At 46.2% G+C, this 24,762-nt stretch overlaps 1 protein-coding gene across 4 annotated transcripts in view; it reads right to left on the bottom strand.

The window, feature by feature from the left end:
• pltp (phospholipid transfer protein) overlaps window positions 1–14,859 on the bottom strand; it is a 57,957-nt gene extending 43,098 nt beyond the window's left edge. Inside the window, exon 1 of one of the 4 annotated variants that reach the window (XM_043710101.2) lies at window positions 14,539–14,859. The gene's annotated coding sequence lies outside the window, so the exon portion shown is untranslated. Of the gene's footprint in view, window positions 1–579; window positions 729–14,538 lie in introns of those variants that run through there. The other 3 variants (XM_043710099.2, XM_043710098.2, XM_043710100.2) reach the window with 3 other exon arrangements.
• Between the last annotated feature and the right edge of the window lie 9,903 nt (window positions 14,860–24,762).

Here is a 24,762-nt window from a genome sequence, read left to right as displayed (position 1 = left end):
GCCAGGAAGCCAGTCAAAACCAAGCTTGACTGCAAAGTAGTTGGAGCAGCTCTAAGGGTTTGATAGTGATGGCACACTGCTCACCGATGTAGAATACAAGACTGCATTGAATCAGGCATTCCTCCAAAATCATCTGCAAGGCAATAGCCCAAAGCAGCAGCGTTAGCCTGCCCCTATCCGTCCCGGGTCAGAGCGCGTCTGGTCCTGTCTGTCCCAGGTCAGAGTGAGTCTAGTCCTGCCTGACTTGGATTAGTGTGCACAATGTGAACAGTGATTGTACGTCACTGCTGTAAGCTGATGTGTGACAAGGCGCTCAGTAAAAGGGACCGTGAGTGTCAGAAGCTGATGACAGATCCATCGCTGAGCACTGAAGCTGTACTGGGCATGAGCTGAGCGCTGGGCTCCCTGTCTGAACCTGAAGTGATGGATTGGAAGAGGCCTCTAATTGAAAGCAGTGTGAACACTGTGGAGCGACTGTATTGATTAGCTCGCCCCACAGAAAGCCCCACAAAGACCGACTGTACCCTGTCCATAAACAATACGCAGCACAGAATAAAAAAGCAGATGTGAACGCCGTACTTATCTGTGAGAGAGAGGGCTCTGTTTGCACAGGCAGCTTGGACACAGCAGAAACTGAAACTCAGCTTCAATCCCTGGTTGCTGTCACTCACTGACCCCCCACACTCTTGGCTGCACTCTCAGTAACCCTCAGCTCTCCAGTGACCTGTGAACCCCTCTCGCTGCATTCCCTATCCAATGGCATGTCATCTTCCTGCTTGTTGGGTAAATAGTGGCGGGGTCATAGAAAGTCCTGTGTATGACAAACACTGCAGCATTGGAGTTTAGAGGCTGGGAATTCGCGACTGGAAGAAAGACAGGCTTTGTCCTGTCAAATGCTCTCAGAGGGCAGACTGTTCAGAACTGTGCTATAATCCAGGGATTACTGCAGGATTCAGTGTTCTGTGGATAATCTGGTTTTATTGTAGACACGGAACAGACAGCATTAACCCACTCCATCCTGGGGGGGTCACCCACTCCATCCTGGGGGGGTCACCCACTCCATCCTGGGGGGGGGTCACCCACTCCATCCTGGGGGGGTCACCCACTCCATCCTGGGGGGGGGTCACCCACACCATTCTGGGGAGGGGTCACCCACTCCATCCTGGGGGAGGGGGGGTCACCCACACCATTCTGGGGAGGGGTCACCCACACCATTCTGGGGGGGGGGGTCACCCACTCCATCCTGAGGGTCACCCACTCCATCCTGGGGGGGGGTCACCCACTCCATCCTGAGGGTCACCCACTCCATCCTGGGGGGGGGTCACCCACTCCATCCTGGGGGGGTGTCACCCACTCCATACTGGGGGGGGGGTGTCACCCACTCCATCCTAGGGGTCACCCACTCCATACTGGGGGGGGTGTCACCCACTCCATCCTGGGGGGGGGGGTTACCCACACCATTCTGGGGGGGGTCACCCATCTATCCTGAGGGTCACCCACTCCATCCTGGGGGGGGGTCACCCACTCCATCCTAGGGGTCACCCTCTCACACCGCACGGGCATCCGAGAACCAGGCTCCAAGTGGGAGGGAGCCTCCTCACAAAACTTCCTGGGAAGACCCTGGATTTTTCTGGAAGACGGAGTCAGAAAGCAATCAGAGCTCCAGATTCTGTTGCCATCCCTGGCTGGACCAATTCCTGGAGCCTGCACAGACTCATCACTATCTCCCTATTTGGTGAACTGACCCACCCCCACATTCCTGAACCTTCGTCAGTCTGATACTTTGCTAAACAATTGGACGATGCTGGACTCTCAGTTAAGAGCCTCCTTACCTTTTCTCCAATACCTGTAGGAGCTTGTATACGGTGCACCCCATCTGTACACGCTGTGCTCTGAGTACACATGGAGCCCTGCCTGTACACACTGCTGACTGCCTCTACACGATGTACTCTGAATGTACACGCTGCTATGTCTATATGAAGTTAGAAATCACATAACATCAGGTTATAGTCCAACAGGTTTATTCAGAAGCACTAGGACTATAACCTGGTATTGTGTGATTTCTAACTTTGTCCACCCCAGTCCAACAACGGCTCCTCCACATCATGTCTGTATGTACACCACTCTGCCTGTATACACTGAGCCTTTACTGAGCCTGTGTGATACTAATTTGTACATTTGTACACTCTGAGATTTCTCCATAGATGCTGCTCTTGTCCTTGAATTATGAGTACAGCCGAAATTGGTCTTGTTCTGTGCACAAAGGAATCATATGCATAGGGTAGGATCCAAACTGCACTGCTACTCTGGTTGGAGACATTTGGGCCTATGCACACCCCACTCTTGTTTTGATGTACACAGCTCTCACATCCACAGTGAGTATTTGCAGGCTTTCTATGTTGCTCCTTGTATTTCTGTGTATGTTAGAGTGAGTGTAAGACTCTGTAGTATCCAGTCACCCACAATGTTAGTCAGGATCCTCATTAATTGGTGAAGAGCCAACCCCTATGCTGGCTTTTAGGTGGTTCCAGTCTCTAGGTTAATCACATTGCATTGCAACAGCTCTGAATATTAAATTGAGCTTGTTTCCCAAAAACCAGAATGTTCCCAGCCTTATATGATATGGCTCTCACCCAGGAATTCCTGGCTCCAACCCAGCTTGGACTAAGTGTATTCTTAGACGCTGCTGTCTAACATTGTCCTGTGGGAGATTCTCAATAGCCTTCCAATTGAAACCAAAATTAATAAGAACTTAAACAATGAAGCGGAAATAGAAAATGTTGAAAGATGAACATCAATAACGTGATTTATGCAACATGTCTGACCTCACTATTCTGAAATGATTATATGTTTCTGTCTATTTTTATTTTGTCATGATTATTACTGAGGCACAGCTCCACTGTCACTGGGGCACATTGTCAGTCTGACTGGGGCACACTGCCACCATTACTGGGGTACAGCTCCGTTGTTACAGTCAGAAGTAGGGAAGCTCTAATAGGAAAGTATCGGGGAACAAAGTTTAATTTATATAAATTTGAAATTGTGTCCTTTTACCATTCTTGTTTAAGTTATGCAGTTATAGATTAGCAATTCATCTGGTCCACTTTTGGCCATTGGTGAAAAACACAGTTTGGTTACAATAAATAGTTTAGATTAGATTACTTACAGTGTGGAAACAGGCCCTTCAGCCCAACAAGTCCACACCGACCCTCCGAAGAGCAACCCACCCATACATTTACCCCTTCACCTAACACTACGGACAATTTAGCATGGCCAATTCACCTAACCTGCGCATCTTTGGACTATGGGAGGAAACCGGAGCACCCGGAGGAAACACACGCAGACATGTGAAGAATGTGCAAACTCTACACAGACTGTAGCCAGATGTGGGAATTGAACCCGGGTCTCTAGCGCTGTGAGGTAGCAGTGCTAACCACTGTGCCACCGTGCCACCCTATTCCTCTTATTGAAAAAGTCCTGTGGCACATATTCTTTTAACCTGAATTAAACAGTGAGGTAAAACTGGGAAATCTGGAGGTTTAAACAAATGGGAACAGTGGAGTTTGATTGAAGGTGTACTGAGTCATGACAACATTTCCATGGTTATGAGGGTACAATTCCACCATTACTGGTGTGTTGTTCAACTGTTCCTGTGGTACAGATATTGCATTACTGTCAGACAATTCCATCATTCTCTGAGGTAGATTTTCTTATGATGATGAGTTAGAAACCCAATGTATCATGGATGCTGTCAACATTTAATTCCAAAACATGATATTATTTTAAAAATCTGCTGAAGCCAAGAAATGACAAAAGGAATAGGTCCAGACCCTGCAAGGACATGCTTCAAAACAGCTGAATTCCAGAGGACAGGTGATGGTAACAGGTCTGGAAATCAAGGCCCCATTCGACCGTGTGAAACCCTAGCAAAACTGCAATCAATGGGTATCGTGGACAAACTTTCCACTGGCTGGAGTCATAACAGGCAAATAGGAAGATGGTCGTGGCTGTTGGAGGTCAGTCATCTCAGCTCCAGGACACCTCTGCAGGAGTTCCTTAGGGTAGTGTCCTAGGCCCAACTATCTTCAGCTCCTTCATCAATGACCTTCCCTCCATTATGAGGTCAGAAGTGGGGTGTTTGCTGATGATTGCACAATGTTCAGCACCGTTCACGAATCCTCAGATGCTGAGGCAGTTCATATTGAAATGGAACAAGATATGGACAATATCCAGGCTTGGGATGAGAAATGGTAACATTCGTGCAACACAAGTGCCAGGTAATGGCTTTTATTGGAGATGGTCAATTTAGCCCCTTGATATTCAAAGGCATCACCATCACAGAATCCCGCACTATCGACATCTTGGGGGGGTTACCATTGACCAGAAACTCAACTGGATTCACCATATAAATCCAGTGGCTACACGAACTGGTCACAGGCTAGGAAAAGCTGGCATGGTGGCTCAGTGGTTAGCACTGCTGCCTCCTAGAGCTAGGGAACTGGGTTCGATTCCAGCCACAGGCGACTGTCTGTGTGGAATTTGCACATTCTCCCTGTGTCTGCCTGGGTTTCCTCTGGATACTCCGATTTCCTCCCGCAGTCCAAAGATGTTCAAGTTAGGTGAACTGGCCATACTAAATTGTCCATAGTGTTCAGAGATGTGTAGGCTATGTGCATTAGTCAGGGAAAATGTACAGTAACAGGGATGGGATACTCTTCAGAGCGTTGGTGTGGACTTGTTGGGCCAAATAGCCTGTTTGCACACTGTGGGGATTCTATGGTTGTATTCTATGATTCTGTGAAAACTGTGATGAGTAATTCACTTTCTGACTCTCTATACCTGTCCACCATCTACAAGGCCCAAGTCAGGAGTGTGATGGAATACTCCCCACTTGCCTGGATGGGTGCCAGCTCCAACAACACTCAAGAAGCTTGACACCATCCAGGACAAAGCAACCTTTTTTACTGACACCACATTCACAAATATCTATTCCCCCCCCCTCTATCACTTATGCTTAGTAGCGGCAGTGTGTACAACCTATAAGATGGACTCCAGAAATTCACCAAAGATCCAAACTCATCACCTTTCAACACATAGCCATTTCCAGCTATAAAGGCAAGGGCAGAAGATACATGGGAACGCCACCCCCTGCAAGTTCCTCTCCACGCCACTCACCATCCTGATTCAGAAATATATCACAGTTCCTTTAGTGTCGCTGGGTCAAATTCCTGGAACTCCCTTCCTAACAGCAGCCAGCGATGTCCACATCCAAATGAATGAATTTGAAAAAAGGACACATGGAGTATTGCCCCTGTAGAAATGTTAGGGAAACTCCAAACAGAAAGAGAAACATGACAGGAAGAAATAATGAGGAGGCTGACAATCTCCCCACTGCCCCCTCAGCAGGAAGCCATCTCTTCCAGAAGTTTTGTGTTTTAGTTTTTCAGTATAAAGAAAAGAGAGTAAAACTGGAAGTTTACAGAAAACCCAGAAACATGGAAAACAGCAGCAGAAGTAGGCCATTTCAGGCCAATCCTGCTCCACCATTCAATGTGATCATCCAACTCAGTCTTCTGTTCCTGCTTTTGCCCCCATCCCCTTTGATCCCTTTAGCCCTAAGAACTATAACTAAGTCCTTCATGAAAATATTCAAGGTTTTGGCCCTGACTGCTTTCTGTGGCAGAGAATTCCACAGGCTCACCACTCTCTGGGTGAAGAGATTTCTCCTCATTTCAGTCCTAAAGGACCTACCAGGTATCCTTAATCTTGAAGAAGGGCTTATGCCCGAAACGTCGATTCTCCTGCTCCTTGGATGCTGCCTGACCTGCTGCGCTTTTTCAGCAACACATTTTCAGCTCTGATCTCCAGCATCTGCAGTCCTCACTTTATCCTTAATCCATGACCCTAGTTCTGGACTCCCTGGTCTATAGGAACACTTTTCCTGCATTTACCCCGTCTGATCCCATTAGAGCTTTATAGGATTCTGTGAGATGCAATCTCATCCTTCTAAAATCCAGCAAATGTAGTCCTAATCGACCTAGTCTCTCCCCGTACATCAGTCCTGCAACCACATGAATCAATCTGGTAAACCTTTGCTGCACTCTCTCCTTCGCCAGAACATCCTTCCTCAGATAAGGAGACCCAAACTGCACACAATACTCCAAGTGTGGTCTCACCAAAACTCTGTACAATCATGGCGAGACATGCCTGCTCCTGCACTCAAATCCCCTCACAAAGAAGACCAAGATACCATTCACCTTCTTGGAGGTGAAAATGGAGTTTAATATTGCATTTTGGAAAGTCAAATCAATGTCGGAGTTTCATGGTGAATGGTAGTGCGTTAAGGACTGTAGTGGAACAGAGGGACCTTGGAGTTCAGGTGCACAGTTCTCTGAAAGTGGAGTCACAGTAGACAGGGCAGTGAAGGAGGCTTTTGACACACTGACCTTCATCAGTCAGGGCACTGAGTATAGAAGTTGGGACGTTATGTTGCAGTTGTACAGGACGTTGGTGAGGCCGCACTTGGAGTATTTTGTTCAGTTTCGGTCACCTTGCTGTAGGAAGGATGTTATTAAACTGGAAAGAGTGCAGAAGAAATTTACAAGGATGCTGCTTGGACTTAATGGTCTGAGCTATCAGGAGAGGTTGGACAAACTAGGACTCTTTTCTTTAGAGTGTAGGAGACTGAGTGGGGACCTTATAGAGGTGCATAAGATCATGAGAGGCATGGATAGGGTGAATGCACTCAGTCTTTTTCCCAGGGTTGAGGAATCATGGACATGGCGTCAGTTTAAGGTGAGAGGGGAAAAATAAAAAGGAACCTGAAGGGATTTTCTTTTTACACTGAGGGTGGTATGCATATGGAATGAGCTGCCAGCTGGAGTGTGGTTGAGGCGGGTACATTAACAACACTTCAAAGGCATTTGGAGAAATGCATGGATAGGAAAAGTTGAGAAGATATGGGCTAAGTGCTGGGAAATGAGGTTAGCACGGATGGATATTTTGGTTGGCACGGACCAGTTTGGGCCAAAGGGCATGTCTCTGTGCTGTAGGATTACAAAATAAACTGGTGTACAAGCCCACTCAGGTCTCATTGCACCTCACCCTTTTCCAAATTATCACCATTCAGATAATAATCTGCTTTCCTGTTCTACCACCAATGTGGACAACCTCACATTAATCCACATCCACATCTGCCATGCATTTGTCCACTCACTCAAATTGTTTGGTTGCAATTAGGGTATAGTTCTACAATTAATGAGATACAGTTCAACTGTAAATTGGGTACAGGTCTGTTGTTCCTACATAGAACATAACAGCGCAGTACAGGCCCTTCGGCCCTCGATGTTGCGCTGACCTGTCATATCAATCTGAAGCCCACCTAACCTACACTATTCCATGTATGTCCATATGCTTGTCTAATGACGACTTAAATGTACTTAAAGTTGGCGAATCTACTACTGAAGCAGGCAAAGCATTCCATACCCTTACTACTCTCTGAGTAAAGAAACTACCCTCGGACATCTGTCCTATATCTATCACCCCTCAATTTAAAGCTATGCCCCCTCATGCTCGCCGTCACCATACTTGGAAGAAGGCTCTCCCTGTCACCCTATCTAACCCTCTGATTATCTTATATGTCACTATTAAGTCACCTCTCAACCTTCTTCTCTCTAACGGGAGCAGCCTCAAGTCCCTCAGTCTTTCCTCGTAAGACCTTCCCTCCATACCAGGCAGCACCCTAGGAAATCTCCTCTGCACCCATTCCAAAGCTTCCACATCCTTCTTATAATGCGGTGACCAGAATTGTACACAATACTCCAAGCGCGGTCGCACCAGAGTTTTGTACAGCTGCAGCATGACCTCATGGTTTCGGAACTCGATCCCTCTATTAATAAAAGCTAAAACACTGTATGCCTTCTTAACAACCCTGTCAACCTGGGTGGCAACTTTCAAAGATTTGTGTACATGGACACTGAGATCTCTCTGCTCATCTACACTACCAAGAATCTTACCGTTAGCCCAGTACTTTGCATTCCGGTTACTCCGACCAAAGTGAATCACCTCACACTTGTCCGCATTAAACTCCATTTGCCACCTCTCAGCCCAGCTCTGCAGCTTATCTATGTCTCTCTGTAACCTACAACATCCTTCGTCACTATCCACAACTCCACCGACCTTAGTGTCGTCTGCAAATTTACTAACCCACCCTTCCACGCCCTCATCCAGGTCGTTTATAAAAATGACGAACAGCAGTGGACCGAACTCCAAACCTTGCGGTACACCACTGGTAACTGGACTCCAGGATGAACATTTCCCATCAACCACCACTCTCTGTCTTCTTTCAGCAAGCCAATTACTGATCTAAACTGCTATATCTCCCACAATCCCATTCCTCCACATTTTGTACAATAGCCTATTGTGGGGAACCTTATCGAATGCCTTGCTGAAATCCATATACACCACATCAACCGGTTTACTCTCATCTACCTGTCTGGTCACCTTCTCAAAGAACTCAACAAGGTTTGTGAGGCACGACCTACCCTTCACAAAACCGTGCTGACTATCCCTAATCAAATTATTCTTTTCTAGATGAATATAAATCCTATCTCTTTTAACCTTTTCCAACACTTTACCAACAACTGAAGTAAGGCTCACTGGTCTATAATTACCAGGATTGTCTCTACTCCCCTTCTTGAACAGGGATCCACATTTGCTATCCTCCAGTCTTCTGGCACTATTCCTGTAGACAATGATGATTTAAAAATCAATGCCAAAGGCTCGGCAATCTCCTCCCTGGCTTCCCAGAGGATCCTAGGATAAATCCCATCCGGCCCAGGGGACGTATCTATTTTCACACTCTGCAGGATTTCTAATACCTCTTCCTTGTGAACCTCAATCCCACCCCCAGTCTAGTAGCCCGTATCTCAGTATTCTCCTCGACAACATTGTCGTTTTCTAGAGTGAATACTGTCGAAAAATATTCATTTAGTGCTTCCCCTATCTCCTCTGAGTCCACACACAACTTCCCACTACTATCCTTGATTGACCCTAATCTTACTCTCGTCATTCTTTTATTCCTTAAATACCTATAGAAAGCCTTAGCGTTTACCCTGATCCTATCCGCCAACAACTTCTCATGTCTCCTCCTGGCTCTTCTGAGCTCTCTCTTTAGGTCTTTCCTGGCTACCTTGTAACCCTCAAGTGCCCTAACTGAGCCTTCACATCTCATCCTAACATAAGCCTTCTTCTTCCTCTTGACCAGAGATTCCACTCCCTTCGTAAACCACGGCTCCCGCGCTCTATAGCTTCCTCCCTGCTTGACAGGTACATACTTATCTAGGACACTCAGGAGCTTTTCCTTGAATAAGCTCCACGTTTCTAACGTGCCCATCCCCTGCAGTTTCCTTCCCCATCCTATGCTTCCTAAATCTTGCCTAATCGCATCGTAATTGTCTTTCCCCCAGCTGTAACTCTTGCTCAGTGGTATACACCTATCCCTTTCTATCACTAAAGTAAACATAACAGAATTGTGATCGCTATCACCAAAGTGCTCACCTACTTCCAAGTCTAACACCTGGTCGGGCTCATTACCCAGTACCAAATCTAATGTGGCTTCGCCCCCTTGTTGGCCTGTCTACATACTGTGTCAGGAAGCCCGCCTGCACACACTGGACAAAAACTGACCCATCTATAGTACTCATACTATAGTGTTCCCAGTCAATATTTGGAAAGTTGAAGTCCCCCATGACAACTACCTTGTCTCTCTCTCTCCTATCGAGAATCAATTTTGCTGTCCTTTCCTCTACATCTCTGGAACTATTCAGAGGCCAGTAGAAAACTCCCAACAGGGTGACCTCTCCTTTCCTGTTCCTGGGATACAGTGCCACTATTACTGGGGAACATGTACCATTACCAGAGTATGTTCCCATTCCTCATTCTCAAAACGTGTGAGCGTAATGCTTGCTCCTGATCAGCAGTGGTACATATCACAACTCAAGGCCTGATGTGAGGACACTGGCTGCAGTAATGATCCGGAAATCCTGCCAGCTAGCCTGGTCCTGTCCTTACACAGCGTCTCTCTCTCTCTCTCTTCAAGTGAGACTATCACATGTTCAGAGCTCACTTCAACATTGAAACTATTGCATAAACTCCCTTAGCAAAATGAAACACGTTCAGTTGCAGCGTCCAAGTGCATATTTACAGCAGGAAGGTTATAATCTCTCCTTAAGAGGCCATACTCCCCGAGGGACAGCCTTTTACTTCAAAAATAAGTATACACAATTTCATTTTGAATTCCTAAAATGCTAAACAAAAACGTTTTGCACAAATTTCAAACCAATTTGCCTTCTAATTAACTGTTTCTTTCAAACAAATCTCCAGCTTTGGTCCTCATTTTCTTATCGCTGCCCTTTTTATAGCTCAGACAGACAGTGTGACGGGAACCGCCTGCTTGTGGTTTTGACAAAATCTGTGCTGGACTTGGAGAAACTGGCCTGATTGAGAATTGGGGCTGGGCTGTAATTGATTCATTTGACGATTTGAATTAGTTTCAGGCACCCATCGGTTACACTCAGTGGTTAGCACTGCTGCCTCACAGCGCCAGAGACCCGAGTTCAATTCCCGACTCAGGCGACTGACTGTGTGGAGTTTGCACGTTTTCCCCGTGTCTGCGTGGGTTTCCTCCGGGTGCTCCGGTTTCCTCCCACAGTCCAAAGATGTGCAGGTCAGGTGAATTGGCCATGCTAAATTGCCCGTAGTGTTGGGTAAGGGGTAAATGTAGGGGTATAGGTGGGTTGCGCTTCGGCGGGTCGGTGTGGACTTGTTGGGCTGAAGGGCCTGTTTCCACACTGTAATGTAATCTAATCTAATGTAATCTAATCTAAAATCAACCGCTGATTGGACACAGTTGGAACAGTGAGTGTGAGCTCTGGTATACACATTCTCTGGGATGGCACTGACACTGGCAGTTTACAATGTGCCCCAAGTCCCCAGACGAGAGACTGCACTGTCCCTCAGACATTGCTCTGGAGGAAGATGGTTTTTATTGAGGTTCGGCCCAAGCAGCTCCTGACGTAGGACTCTATGCTTTATGGTCTGTTCCCCAGAAGTTCCTGTTGAAGGGCTTTTGCTCCTCGGATGCTGCCTGACCTGCTGTGCTTTTCCAGCATCACACTCTCGACTCCCCATTACATACAACAAGACAAATATTGACTGCACCTGGAGGATAACCAACTCGGTGAAAGATGCCGCCTGAAACATCTTCGTCTTCTAGAACAAGGAGTTGATCTGAACTAAGTGTTGCAGACTGACACATTCCAAGGTTCAGGACTACACGCTGAGGGACCCACTAAAGCTTGGAGCAGCTACTGCCAAGGCGCAGTGAGAATAAACCAATTCCTGAGATCTTCTGCTGAAGTTAAGTTATTGGACACTCCTGATGCCCCAAATCCATGTGAGTATAGTCTGGTTCAAGTAAGAGAGGTGTCTTTGGTTTGTTTGTTGGATCGAGTCGAACTCCAATGTTAGTTTGTTTCCTTGATATGCTACTGCACAGAACCGAACTGCCTTTGTGACTATATACATATCTAACTCTGGAGGTGCTAATAGTGGGGTAATGTCCTGTACCACAGGAGTCCTCCCCATCCTCCTCCTCTTGCCCTCCATCCAAACCTGGAGAGGAGGGGGAAGCACAGCTCCAAGGAGCAGGAGAATCGACGTTTCGGGCATAAGCCAGGAATGAGGAAAGTGTGTCCAGCAGGCTAAGATAAAAGGTAGGGAGGAGGGACTTGGGGGAGGGGCGTTGGGAATGCGATAGGTGAAAGGAGGTCAAGGTGAGGGTGTAAGGCCGGAGTGGGGGTGGGCGTGGAGAGGTCAGTAAGAAGATTGCAGGTTAGGAAGGCGGTGCTGAGTTCGAGAGAACGCCCCTCCCCCAAGTCCCTCCTCCCTACCTTTTATCTTAACCAGCTGGACACACTTTCCTCATTCCTGAAGAAGGGCTCATGCCCGAAACGTCGACTCTCCTGCTCCTTGGATGCTGCCTGACCTGCTGCGCTTTTCCAGCAACACATTTTCAGCTCTGATCTCCAGCATCTGCAGTCCTCACTTTCTCCTCCGAGGAGGGGGAAGCACCTAGTAAGATATTGATGACCAAACACTATCTCTCTCCAATGATAACACAACATTTCCCAACTTAAGGTTGCTCCTGTGTCAGCAGGTTTGGACAAAGTCTCTCAGAACCTTGGGCGATGGGTTTGTGTTGTTCTCAACTCCGAGAGTGAGCCAAGAAACACGGGGTGTCCCTTTAGCTGGAGATTAAACTCCATCTCAATACTGTGGCTATAGCCAATCAGCTGGCCATTGTCAGGAGAGACTGTAAGACAAGCCATGAGCAAGTAAATTGTCTGACCACCTCCTGATGAGTGTTGGAAGCTGCAGTTAGCTGATTAGCAGCTGCCTACATAGGCCTCAACCCCTTCACTACTGGCTGATTGTAATAAACACAGGTTAAAGCAACATTTCTGCTCCAGACTCACCTTGGGCCTCTCTTCAGCTCTTAGCGCCTAAAATATTTGGCAAGAATTGTCCCGGCCAGATTCTGAACATCTGACCATTTAAATGTAACACTGGCGTAAGATTTAAGCACATAGACACACTGTGCAAAGATTAGAAAAGAGGGATTTTTTTTGGCAATGAATTCTTCATTCATGTTGATGGAATGTAAAGAATTGAATAATTTCCAGTCACCTCGAAGGTCCATGCAGTGACAGGGAAACTGAGAGGGAACATGGTGGGGGAGTGGTATGAGGCAAGGAGGTTTCTGGAATGGAGGGGGTGGAACTGTGAGAGGTGGAATGGAGAATGGATATGCCAAGGGATTTTGGATTGGGATGAGGTGGGATGAGGATCAGAAGAAGTTTCAGTTGCAATAAAGATTGCAGAATCCCTACAATGCAGATTCAGATCATTCGGCCCATCAATTCTGCACCTACCCTCTAAAGAGCATCCTACCAAGACCCACCTCATTCACATAACCCCACACTGACAATATTTTGATTCCAAGATGGTGGTGGAGTAGCAGCGCAACAAATGGGCTCCTCTGCCCAGGAAGCCGGAGTTTGTCTACTCTGTTCGCTTTACTTTTTCTTCCTCTTTCTATGCTTTTTTTAAATGTTTCCATTCATTATTGTACCTTGCCTTCTCCTAATGACTTTGGTGGACAGTGTCTTTTGGTCCAGCGACAAGATGGCTCCCAACAGCCTGGAATGGTGGTATAGGCCTGGTGGGGCAGTCTCCCGGTGTGGTGGTCCTGTCCAGGAGGGGGCGGTCTTGGCCTGGTGTGGACATCTTCTTTGGCAGCTTCTGGGTATTCCAGCAGCCAGGCATGAAGGTCTAGTCCTCGGTGAAGGTCTCATCCTTGCATTGGAGGCAGCTTCCAGGTCTCCCAATGGCCCAGAGTAGAGGTCAAGTCCCTGTGTGGCAGTCTCAGCCTGGCAGGGTGGTCTCAGCCCGGTTTTCCAGCCTACCCCTGAACCCAGGAGCCATTAATTGAACAGTGCTGAACCTTTATTTTTCTTCTTATTTTATGACTTGTCCTTAATTTAGATGTAATGGAATGGCGACTTATGAAACTTTTCACTGTGTTTTTGAATAAAAATACACTTCACAATAAATTGATATTCTATTGTTAAGCCACTTAGCCTGCACATCCCGAGACACTATGGGGAAATTTAAGCATAGTCAATCCACCTAATTGACACAGAGCAAAGCAAAACAGCCTGCAGAAACTCACAGAGGCAAATGGAGAATGTGCAAATTCTATACAGTCAGATACCCAAGGTTGGAATCAAACTGGATCTGTGGAGCTGTGAGGCAGCAGTGCTAACCACTGAGCCACAGTACTGCCAACAAATCACAGTAATGACAAATGGGGCTGGGAGTGGGGGGAGATGATGATAATGTCGCTGGACTAGTAATCTCAGAAGCTGAGACTAATGTTCCCGAGATGTGGCTTCAAGTCCCACAGTAGGTGCTAGTGAAAAATGAAATCAACACAAAAATAACAGGAATAAGAAGGCACTCTAATATTTGCAAATGTTATCAACACAAACCCCACTTGGTTCTCTAATGTTCTTTAGGGATGGAAATCTGTCATCCCTCCCTGGTTTAGCCAGCACATGACTCCAGACCAACAGCAATGTGGTTGACTCTTAACAATCCTCTGGGCAATAAAGCTAGTGACACCCTCATCCCATGAACAATTCTTTAAAAAACAATCTCACCATAAACTGTTTTTGTGAGGCTCTGACCATTAATAAAACACAGAAATTAAAAAAGAAGACGCAAATGTGATTGAATGCCTCTTTGATTTTCCTCCTGGCTTTGCTCACAGCGGTGCCCTGGGATTAATTTTTATTTCCTGGAGGTTTTGGTAACCGTGGATACACAGCAGGCGAGAATCTGCTTAAATGACAGAACAGGCTTGAGTGTCCTCTCCCTGTTCCTAACGTTTCTGCGTGTGAAGAAGATTGTCCTTACCTTTGCCTGCTTTCCTTTGTCGTGATCGGGATCTGCTTTCCTCTGCTTTACCGAGACACCACGAGGAGTAATCCCATGAAATCAGATCTTAAAGAGATTTCAAGTGATCTAGTGTTTTAAACAGCCAATGGAAGTGTGGCTATGTTGCTTGCTCTCACTCCTGTTTTATCTCAGTGGCTGCCCTCGGCTGAATTAAACCTGATTTATGATGAACATTCATCAATGTTGATTCTTGATGCTATTTAAAGCCAAAGAGCCCAGCCCAGCTTCTACTGGTCTAGATACTGGTTGGCACCATCAGTTCTATAAATGTCAGAGATAATTGTACCTCTCTGTGACAGTCATCTTCCTATACATCCTCAGGGATCTGACCCAGTGTCACCTTCTCTCAATGTTTTTAATCTTGGCTCAGTTTGATTTTTCTTTGAAAATAAATTCTTCTCCCCCTGTCTCACTGCCAGATTTGCAGGACAGAATCCTCTCTGTCTTGTACTGACCTCACCAGCCTCTTCAATCACTCGCTCAGCCCTCACTCTTGTTGTTGCTGAGCTCTGTCAGGAGAGAATATTTCACTTAATGTGATTCGCTGACTTTCCCAAACCTCTGCTGCTAATTCAGAAGTTGCCTTTAACATTGATATTTCTGGCAGTGCCCTGTTATTCTGCCTGAAGGTAGCTCTTGCTGCTTAAATCATCCACTTTATTAAATTGTCAGGGATTGCGTTATGGTTTTGTTTTAATGACCAGGCCTTAAATAATCTGACTCCATCGGCAGGTCCCACCCAAACATTCACTCAGACCTAAATTAACACATTGCAGCCTGTTTTCCTTCCCTTCAGACACATCCTGGGGCAACATGGCTCTGAGCCTATCCCAACATAGGTCAGGATATCTCCAATTAGATCATACAAACTGGGTCCCCCCCAAAAAGATCCCAAATAGCCCAGGATTGCACTAATCAGATTCCAGCCACAACCCAAATCCTTCCAATCACATCCGATACTGCGCAGAAACCCTCTAATTAGAAACACAATCAGAAATTGCTGGAGAAACTCAGCAGATTTCCTTTTTTAGATTAGATTAGCTTTTTAGATTACTTACAGTGTGGAAACAGGCCCTTTGGCCCAACAAGTCCACACCGACCCGCCGAAGCGTATACCACCCAGACCCATACTCCTACATTTACCTCTTCACCTAACACTACGGACAATTTAGCATGGTCAATTCACCTAACCCGCACATTTTTGGATTGTGGGAGGAAACCGGGGCACCCGGAGGAAACCCACGCAGACACGGGGAGAACGTGCAAACTCCACACAGAGAGTCGCCTGAGTCGGGAATTGAACCCGGATCTCTGGCGCTGCGAGGCAGCAGTGCTAACCACTGTGCCACCGTGCTGCCCACATTTATGCATTGGTGTGAGGGCGTTGCTGGCGAGACTGGTATTCATTGCTGATGTCAGAGGACAGTCAAGAGTTAACCACATTTCTGTGGATCTGGAGTCACATGTGGGCCAGACATGCAGGTAAGGATGACAAATTGCCTGTGCAAATTCTACTTCTTGTCTTACTGGGATTTGAAATCAGGTCCCCCAAGTATTACCTGGGTCTCCGCATTAACAGACCAGCAAAAATACCACAAGGCTATTGCCGAGCTGGCAGCATCTATGGAGAGAAACAGAGTTAACATTTCCAGACCAGTGACTCTTAAAGACCATAGAATCATAGAGCTGTACAGAATGGAAACAGTCCAACTCGTCCATGCTGACCAGATATCCGAAATTAATATAGTCCCATTTGCCAGCATTTGGCCCATATCCCTCTAAACCCTTCCTATTCATGCATAGAACATAGAATCCCTACAGTATGGAAACAGGTCATTAGGCCCAACAAGTCCACACCAACCCTCTGAAGAATGACCCCTTCCCCTACCCTGTTGCTCAACATTTCTCCCTGACTAATGCACCTAACCCACACATCCCTGAACACTGTGGGCAATTTAGCATGGCCAATTCACCTAACCTACATATCTATGGACTGTGGGAGGAAACTGGAGCACCCAGAAGAAACCCATGCAGACATGGGGAGAATGTGCCAGACAGTACACCCGAAGCTGGAATTGAACCCAGATCCCTAGGAGGCAGCTGTGCTAACCCATCCAGATGTCTTTTAAATGTTGTAATTGTACCAGCCTCCACCATTTCCTCTGGCAGCTCATTCCATACACGCACCACCCTCTGCATGAAAAAAGTCGCCCCTTAGGTCCTTTTTAAATCTTTCCCCACTCACCTTAACCTTATGCCCTCTAGTTTTGGACTCCCCTACCATTGTCTATTCACCCTATTCATGCCCCTCATGATTTTATGAACGTCTGTAAGGTCTCGCCTCAGCCTCCGATGATCCAGGGAAAATAGCCTCAGGTTATTCAGCCTGTCCCTATCGCTCAAACCCTCCAACCCTGGCAACACCCTTGCAAATCGATTCTGGGTAATCCAAGATGGAGGACAGGAAACATTTCTGGCTGTAACAGCTGCTCCTTTCTGCTCCTGGAGCAGCAATTACTGTTTTAGATTCTCTTACATTGCTTTGGAACTTTGGAAAAAAAAGTCAAAACAACAGCAGTTTTAAAAGGGAGAAGAACAGACAAAGGAAGCACATGGTGGGGACAGTGCAGGAGAGAGAGAGAAAGAAACTGACACAGCAGTGAACCTGCACAGTTACTGCCTTTGCTATTTGAATTCATGTATTGCTGGACATCGGAGTGCGTCTGGGAAAATTAACAAACAGTGAAATTCACAACTGATCTTGGAGGAACTGTTTGAGCGAAGTTCATAGCATAGAAGCAGATAAGTGTATTGTTTATAAGTGGGACCTACAGAAAGTCTGCAGTAGTGAATAGAGTGGGTTCTTTCTTGATTATATGTTTTTTGAGATATGCCTCTTGATTAAACTTAAAATATAAGCCATAACTATTAATTTAACCTGGGGCAGTGTTTAGTAGAGGTATAAGACGGTGCTATTTTCTGGGTCTGTAGATTGTGAAGGAGCAAAAATAGCCTTTTGGACAGTGATATGTACTTCTTGTCAGATGTGGGAGTTTAAAGAGGGTTTAAGGGTTACTGTGAATTATACCTACCATAAATGCTGCTGGCTGCAAATCTTATCAGATCGAATGGATTGGTTGGAGAGGGAGTTAGAAACAATGAGGAATTTGCAACAACAACAGTATGCGATGGATGGCAGTTATAGGAAGGGGGGAAAGTCTCAGATACAGTCACATAGATGGGTTAACTCCAGGAAAGGTAAGAGAGGTAGGCAGCTTGTGCAGGGGCCTTCTGTGGCTATCCCCATTTCAAACAGGTATGCTGTTTTGGAAAATGTAGGGGGTGATGGATTCTCAGGGGAACGTAGCACAAACAGCCAAGTTTCTGGTATTGAGACTGGCTCTAATGCAATGAGGGTTTCGTAGGGTTCCACGAAATCAATTGTGTTAGGGGGCTCTCTAGTCCGAGATACAGACAGACGTTTCTGTGGCCAGCAGTGAAAAATCAGAATGGTGTATTGTTTCCCTGGAGCCAGGATCAAGGATGTCTCAGAGAGGGTGCAGAATGTTCTCACGGGGGAGAGGGGCCAGCAGGAGGTCATTGTCCACATTGGAACCAACGACATTGGAAGGGAAAAGGTTGAGATTCTCAAGGGAGATTACAGAGAATTAGGCAGGAATTTAAAAAGGAGGCCCTCGAGAGGAGTAATATCTGGATTACTCCCAGTGCTACGAGCTGGTGAGGGCAGAAATAGGAGGATAGAGCAGATGAATGCATGGCTGAGGAGCTGGGGTATGGGAGAAGGATTCACATTTTTGGATCATTAGAATCTCTTTTGGGGTAGAAGTGATCTGTACAAGAAGGACGGTTTGCACTTAAACTGGAAGGGGACTAATATACTCGCAGGGAAAATTGCTAGAACTGCTCGGGAGGATTTAAACTAGTAAGGTGGGGGGATGGGACTCAGGGGGATAGTGAGGAAAGAGATCAACCTGAGACTGGTACAGCTGAGAACAGAACCAAGTCAAACAGTGAGGGCAGGCAGGGACAAGGTAGGACTAATCAATTAAACTGCATTTATTTCAATGCAAGGGGCCTAACAGGGAAGGCAGATGAACTCAGGGCATGGTTGGAACATGGGACTGGGATATCATAGCAAGTACAGAAACATGGCTCAGGGATGGGCAGGACTGGCAGCCCAGGGGATAAATGCTACAGGAAGGATAGAAAGGGAGGCAAGAGAGGAGGGGGAGTGGCATTTTTGATCAGGGATAGCATTACAGCTGTGCTGAGGGAGGATATTCCTGGAAATACATCCACGGAAGTTATTTGGGTGGAACTGAGAAATAAGAAAGGGATGATCACCTTATTGGGACTGTATTATAGACCCCCCAATAGTCAGAGGGAAATTGAGAAATAAACTTGTAAGGAGAGCTCAGCTATCTGTAAGAATAATAGGGTGGTTATGGTAGGGGATTTTAACTTTCCAAACATCTACTGGGACTGCCATAGTGTTAAGGGTTTAGATGGAGAGGAATTTCTTAAGTGTGCACAAGAAAATTTACTGATATAGTATGTGGATGTACCTACTAGAGAAGGTGCAAAACTTGACCTATTCTTGGGAAATAAGGCAGGGCAGGTGACTGAGGTGTCAGTGGGGGAGCACTTTGGGGCCAGCGACCATAATTCTATTCGTTTTAAAATAGTGATGGAAAAGGATAGACCAGATCTAAAAGTTGAAGTTCTAAATTGGAGAAAGGCCAATTTTGACGGTATTAGGCAAGAACTTTCAAAAGCTGATTGGAGGCAGATGTTCTCAGGTAAAGGGACGGCTGGAAAATGGGAAGCCTTCAGAAATGAGATAACGAGAATCCAGAGAAAGTATATTCCTGTCAGGGTGAAAGGAAAGGCTGGTAGGTATAGGGAATGCTGGATGACTAAAGAAATTGAGGGTTTGGTTAAGAAAAAGAAGGAAGCATATGTCAGGTACAGACAGGATAGATCGAGTGAATCCTTAGAAGAGTATAAAGGCAGTAGGAGTATACTTAAGAGGGAAATCAGGAGGGCAAAAAGGGGATCTGAGATAGCTTTGGCAAATAGAATTAAGGAGAATCTAAAGGGATTTTACAAATATATTAAGGACAAAAGGGTAACGAGGGAGAGAATAGGGCCCCTCAAAGATCAGCAAGTTGGCGTTTGTGTGGAGCCGCAGAAAATGGGGGAGATACTAAATGAGTATTTTGCATCAGTATTTACTATGGAAAAGGATACGGAAATATAGGGAAATAGATGATGACATCTTGCAAAATGTCCAGATTACAGAGGAGGAAGTGCTGGATGTCTTGAAACAGGTGGATAAATCCCCAGGACCTGACCGGGTGCACCCTAGAACTCTGTGGCAAGCTAGAGAAGTGATTGCTGGGCCTCTTGCTGAGATATTTGAATCATCGATAGTCACAGGTGAGGTGCCGGAAGACTGGAGGTTGGCTAACATGGTGCCACTGTTTAAGAAGGACGGTAAAGACAAGCCAGGGAACTATAAACCAGTGAGCCTGACGTCGGTGGTGGGCAAGTTGTTGGAGGGAATCCTGAGGGACAGGATGTACATGTATTTGGAAAGGCAAGCACTGATTAGGGATAGTCAACAGGGCTTTGTGCGTGGGAAATCATGTCTCACAAACTTGATTGAGTGTTTTGAAGAAGTAACAAAGAGGATTGATGAGGGCAGAGTGGTAGATGTGATCTATGTGGACTTCAGTAAGGCATTCAACAAGGTACCCCATGGGAGACTGATTAGCAAGGTTAGATCTCATGGAATACAGGGAGAACTAGCCATTTGGATACAGAACTGGCTCAAAGGTACAAGACAGAGGGTGGTGGTGGAGGGTTGTTATTCAGACTGGAGGCCTGTGACCAGTGGAGTGCCACAAGGATCGGTGCTGGGTCCTCTACTTTTTGTCATTTACATAAATGATTTGGATGTGAGCATAAGAGGTACAGTTAGTAAGTTTGCAGATGACACCAAAATTGGAGGTGTAGTGGACAACGAAGAGGGTTACCTCAGATTACAACAGGATCTAGACCAAATGGGCCAATGGGCTGAGAAGGCAGATGGAGTTTAATTCAGATAAATGTGAGGTGCTGCATTTTGGGAAAGCAAATCTTAGCAGGACTTATACACTTAATGGTAAGGTCCTAGGGAGTGTTGCTGAACAAAGAGACCTTGGAGTGCAGGTTCAAAGCTCCTTGAAAGTGGAGTCGCAGGTAGATAGGATAGTGAAGAAGGCGTTTGGTATGCTTTCCTTTATTGGTCAGAGTATTGAGTACAGGAGTTGGGAGGTCATGTTGCAGCTGTACAGGACATTGGTTAGGCCACTGTTGGAATATTGCGTGCAATTCTGGTCTCCTTCCTATTGGAAAGATGTTGTGAATCTTGAAAGGGTTCAGAAAAGATTTACAAGGATGTTGCCAGGGTTGGAGGATTTGAGCTATAGGGAGAGACTGAACAGGCTGGGGCTGTTTTCCCTGGAGTGTTGGAGGCTGAGGGGTGACCTTATAGAGGTTTATAAAATCATGAGGGACATGGATAGGATAAATAGAGAAAGTCGGGGAGTCCAGAACTAGAGGGCATAGGTTTAGGGTGAGAGGGGAAAGATATAAGAGAGACCTAAGGGGCAACTTTTTCACACAGAGGGTGGTACGTGTATGGAATGAGCTGCCAGAGGAAGTGGTGGAGGCTGGTACAATTGCAACATTTAAGAGGCATTTGGATGGGTATATGAATAGGAAGGGTTTGGAAGGATATGGCCAGGTGCTGGCAGGTGGGACTAGATCAGGTCGGGATATCTGGTCGGCATGGACAGGTTGGACTGAAGATTCTGCTTCCATGCTGTACATCTCTATGACTCTATGACTGTATGAACCCTTTTAAGTTTAATAACATCTTTCCTGTAGCAGGGAGACCAGAATTGAATGCAGTATTCCAATCGTGGCTTAACCAATGTCTTGTACAGCCACAACATGACCTCCCAACTCTTACGTCAACCAATAATGGCAAGAGTACCAAACATCTTCTTCACTATCCTGCCTATGCTGTGACTCCATTTGTGACAAACTGTGAACCTACACTCCAAAGTCTGTTTGTTCAATAACACTACCCAGGACCTAACTCAGGTTACAGTTAACCTGAGAATGTAACTTTTAAAAAACATTTTGTGATTTACATCATGGTGATTCTAACAGATGAGAGACTTAACAAACAATCAAGGTATTTTTCAATGCATAATTTCAGTTACATCGCACTGTAAACTTTTGCTATAAATTCTGTGTCTTATAATTGTGTCCTCCACAACCACCTGATGAAGGAGCGGCGCTCCGAAAGCTAGTGCTTCCTATTAAACCTGTTGGACTAACCAGCTGTTGTGTGATTTTTAACTTTTTACACCCTGGCATCTCCAAATCATGTCCACGGTTCTTTGGTTTCCTGAGATGTAATAGTCTCTCCAATCAGATTCCAGTAACAGCCCAGAGTCCCCTCCAATCAGATCCAAAGTTGCAGCCAAACTCCCTCCAATCAGACTGCAGGAACTGTCCAGAATCTCTCCAAACAGACATGAGTATTGGCATGGAGGCCCTCCAATCACTTATGAGTAAAAGCTGGAAGACCCTCCAATCAGATGTGAGTAACTGCACAGAGCCCCATCAATCAAACATGAGTAACTGCACAGTGCCCATCCAATCAAATGTGAGTAAGCACAGAGCTCCTTCAATCAGATGTGAGTTATAGTGTTAGGAATTCCCGTGCGGAGACTCCCAAATTTCTTGTGATTCCAGACAGGATCTCCCCAGATGATTATATCCCAGGTGAAGAGGGATGAACTGTCTCCCCTTTTTAAAAAATTCAAACCCTCTCTAGGTTGGTTTCACAAAGTTAACTTATGAGGGAATCCTTCCCCCCCAATCCAAGTGTTTTCATGTTTTCACAGAAACCAAATTTACCAGGCTTTCTTGGTGAGTTTATGAGTTGCTAATAAAACATGACATACTTACACGCAGATTCAAAACGTGAATTGAGTAAAAAGGTAACAATTAGAATGAGATATGAATCAGTCTCTAGGATAGTGGAATTTGTGGCCATCAACTTAAAGATATGGGTTGCACTGATGTTCATCAGGAAGCAATTAAGTTCAATATTCTGGGTTTCACACTTGACCTGTGCTCCCAAGAGGGGCAGTTCCACTCCCAGGTGGCCTCCAATTTCAAGGATTGCAATTTCCACTCGCACGTGGTCAACAATTCCCTCCAGCACATCTCCTCCACTTCCTGCACCTCCACCCTTGAACCCCACCCCTCCAATCACAACAAGGATAGAAGCCCCCTGGTCCTGACCTTCCACCCCACCAACCTCCAGATACAGCGCATCATCCTCAGCCATTTCTGCCCCCTAAAGTCTGATCCCACCACCAAGGATATATTACCCTCCCCACCCCTGACTGCATTCCACAGAGACCATTCCCTCCGCGACTCCCTTGTTAGGTCCATATCCCCTGCCAACCCACCCTCACTCCTGTCACCTTCCCTTGGCTGCCGCAAAAGGCGTAAAACCTGCACCCACAGCATCCATCTCACCTCCATCCAAGGCCCCAAAGGATCCTTCCACATCAGACAGAGATTTTCCTGCACATCCAAATTCCTCATTTAATGTGCCTGTTGCTCTTTGTGTGGTTTCCTCTACACGGGGGAGACAGGAACTTGTGGAATGTTTCAGAGAACATGACTGGGACACACGTGTCAAACAACCCCACTGCCTGTGGCTGACCACTCCAACTCCCCCTCACACTCCATCAAAGGCATGCAAGGCCTGGGCCTCCTCCAACACCAAATCCGAGCCACACGACACCTGGAGGAAGAATGCCTCATCTTCCGCCTTGGGACTTTCCAACCACATGGGATCAATGTCGAGTTCACCAGTTTCCTCACCTCCCCTCCCCGCATCTCATCCCAGATCCAACCCTCTAATTCGGCACCACCCTCTTGAACTGTCCATCTTCCTTTCCACCAATCCGCTCCTCCCTCCTCTCTGACCTATCACCATTACCCCCCCACCTGCATCTACTATTGCCTTCCTAGCTACTTCACCCCCACCTCCACCCTCCTATTTATCTCTCAGCTCCCTACCCTAACCCCCTCCACATTCCTGATGAAGGGCTGATGCCCGAAATGTTAATTCTCCTGCTGCTCGGATGCTGCCTGACCTGCTGCGCTTTCCTAGCGCCACACTTTTCGACTTTGGTCAACTTAGATTGTGCTCAATTCAATGTTTACCTTAAAATGTATCAGGTCAAACAATAAACTGAGGATACCCCACTACATTGTGAAGGATCATTTCTGGTGCTTTCTCGGAGAAGTTTCTCTCTCCCAGATTCATCTCCCTGAAGAAGGTCAGCCCTTCTTGTGATGTCATCATATTAGTGACCATTTTAAAGGCCTGGTTAAAATTTGGAACTGCAAGCTGAGACTCGCTTGTTAAAATAGAACTTGTCGAAATTATCAGTCTGTATTGCTTTTTCTCTGTAATGGTTATGTCAACAGGATTGCTACTGTGCTGAAGTATGGAAAAGCTTATAGTAGAATCGAGACATTTCCATTTTGTTGTGGGAATGGGAAACTGTGTTGCTGTGTCTATTTTTACAGCCCTCGTTGTACCTTGTCCTTGACCCACTATGCATCCTGGATGGGTCACTTGACAAACCCACAGCTGACTATATGTTCTGGAAGGACTTCCAGTTGCTCGAATTGCATTTTCCACATGCCACTCAGGCTGCACGCTGCAATGAGTTAAAGTTACAAATGTCTGGATAACCAACCTTTGAAAGGTGGACAGGGTATTTGGAGCCCAAATGGCCTGCCTCTACACTGGTATAACCTGCCTGGAGTCACAAAGACAGAGATATCCTTCATATGGGCAGTAAGGGAACATGCCAGTGCCCTTGAGTGAATGTATCTTGGTAACACAGGCTGCACTATCTATTGTTTATTGTAGTCTTCCAGCTTTTTTTTTATTCATTCATGGTATGAAGGTGTCACTGAAAGCCAGCATTTACTTCCCATCCCTAATTGCCCAGAGAGCAGCTAAGAGTCAACCACATTGCTGTGGGTCTGGAGTCACATGTAGGCCAGACC

Source organism: Chiloscyllium plagiosum, unplaced genomic scaffold (genome assembly GCF_037043375.1).
Source record: "Chiloscyllium plagiosum isolate Xiang-an unplaced genomic scaffold, Cpla_swu_hap1 HiC_scaffold_15, whole genome shotgun sequence".
NCBI classification, from domain to species: domain Eukaryota; kingdom Metazoa; phylum Chordata; class Chondrichthyes; order Orectolobiformes; family Hemiscylliidae; genus Chiloscyllium; species Chiloscyllium plagiosum.
This window is presented reverse-complemented; position numbering and strand designations above follow the sequence as displayed.